Below are 2,580 nucleotides of genomic sequence, written 5' to 3'. Positions count from 1 at the left end.
ATTTTGGTTGACAAACAAATGAACAAACAAACAAACGGACAGAATCTCCTTTTCATATATATAAGGATATATAAAAATCGATTAGAGCAGTGTTTCCTAAATTTTTCATGCCAAATTGCAATATTGTCCACCTTTCAGCCAAAAAATGCTCCATCGCCCACCTATGTAAAAAAAAACCTGACACAACCCCCCGACACAAAATCCCCTAGGAACCCCCCATATCATTTGACACTCACACTATATTGTAGACTCATTGCCCTGTTAGTGCTGTTTGGACTAAATATGTGGTTGTTTACAAATCCCTTATTGTGGGTTTAGTTTTGCCATTAGTGCCAATAAAATTCTAAATTTAACTTTATATTTTTCAGTCAGATTAACTCCTGGAAACTTGTGCTTTCTTTTACACTGATTTTCATTTCCCCAAATGAACCATTGATCAGAACTACTGATGCAAAAATAATTAATGATTGTATTATAAAGGAAAAGAATAAAACTTTTTTAACGAGAACCATGTGTCTGGTGTAATGCAGCTAGTGCAGATATATTCGGTTTCAAACTTGTCAACATTAGCTGCAAGTCTCCTCATTGTGTCACACCCAGTCCAATTCTTATATGGGAAAGTAAAGTTCCAACATGGTTAAAACCAGATTCAACCAGGTATGAGGTAGGGAGGGCAAGCAAAAGTAATATCAGATGTTTTCACTGACTGGAATAGGAATTCAGTATACTCTGATGGTACTACAAACCTTCTTTGCCATTACAATGATATCACAGTGTGGCGTCATTGTCATTTTGTAATTCTTTCAATTCCTCCTGAACATCATTCTCGTAATTGTCTGTATTGATCTCAAATGGATTGCTATACCAGTTTGGAATATTCAGCGCAATAACATCTTGAAATCGCGCCACCATGTTATCATGCAATGATTGTAAATAGTTGTGATATATAGTTAAATCTTCATCAACCACTTCATCTTCCAAGGAATCAAGTTGTGGAAATTGATGGAATTAATGTTTTGAAATGTTAGTCTTATATAACACCAATTTCGAAATGAAGGTAGTGATAAATGATTTACAATCAACAAGAGCTTTTTCTGTTTCCTTGCAATAACTTATTCAAATCTTTTAATTTTGTGAATACATCACAAAGAAAAAAGACATAGAACCTTGCAGCCATCAATGAAGTGGATGGTGGAGTATCTTCAACGAAAGATTTGATTATATGAAACAGTTCAACAAAGCGTAAAACGCAGTTTCCTTTTGACAGCCACCACAATTTTGTATGGTATAAGAGTTTAGTATGGTCCTTATCATTTCTCAAACAGAGTTGACAGAAAATTCGATCAGACTAGGGAATGGACTTCAATTTGTTCACAGTCTTGATAACTAACTGTAGCACATCATTCAATCCACTGTTCATATTTTTTGCTACTAAATACTGCTGGTGTGCCAAGCAATGAACATTTAGTATCTGGTGGGAAGTTTCACACTTTTAGGAGAGATATAAACCTCTGTATATTTCTATCATCAAAGGGGCTCCATCAGACGCACAGGCAAGACTATAAAAGATGTGTGTGTGTGTATATACATACACATATAAAATTTAATTAGAGGATATGTTAACCTCATGAAGGGATGGTTGCATCCAAGGAAATACTGGTTCAATACCTAGTATTGTTGGGGAATGAAATTCCCTTAAAGCAACAGGTATATATGAAGCAGTAGCTTAAAAGCTGCCCAGAATGTTTTTAATTTACTCATGGAGTTAGCCTTTAGATTATAAAAATTGTTATCTTACAAAAAAATTTTTCACAAAAAGTCACATAAAAAAATTGCCAAAAACAATCACAGTAATGAAAACTTGGGAATTCAAAATTTCAGGATTGTGGGTCTGGATTTGGCCCAGAATATTTTTAATTTACTCATGGAGTCAGCTTGATTCCAAAATGGTATGATATTTTGGGCTACGGCCTCTAGGAGTAAAGTTGAAAAAGTGTGACACACTGACATTCACAACCCAAATCAAATGATAACAAAGGAGATCTACTTCAAGCAGCCTGAGTAGCTTAAGTCAGTGCTAGAAGAAAAACAACCATCTTTGATTTCAAGATGAAAGGTGTTCTTCCTTCAAGATAAAGCTCAGCCATATACAGTGAGGATGACATTCCAAAGGCTGGAGCAGTTTGAATGGGAAATGATGCCCCACTCACCATATTCCCTGGACATTGCCCAACTGATTATGATTTATTCTGCAATCTTCAAAATCATTTGGATGGAAAAAATATGAATTCTGTAGATGAGGTCAGAAAAGTACTGGAGGAGTATTTTTCATCACGGACAAGTGAATTTTGGAAGTGGGGTTTTGCAAGTCTACCAGATAGATGGAAGAGCATTGTAGAAAATGAAGGAGAGTATATTTTAGATTTAAAAAAAAAACTTTGTATATCTTTAATCTTGAAAAGTAAAAGAAGTATAAAAAATCCACATTATTTATGGGATGACCCAATATTTATTTTTAATAAATTGGTCATCTTCATTTCTTATAGCCATTTCAATTAATACTCCATAATTTAATTACAA

This window comes from Octopus bimaculoides, chromosome 7 (genome assembly GCF_001194135.2).
Source record: "Octopus bimaculoides isolate UCB-OBI-ISO-001 chromosome 7, ASM119413v2, whole genome shotgun sequence".
Taxonomy (NCBI): domain Eukaryota; kingdom Metazoa; phylum Mollusca; class Cephalopoda; order Octopoda; family Octopodidae; genus Octopus; species Octopus bimaculoides.
This window is presented reverse-complemented; position numbering follows the sequence as displayed.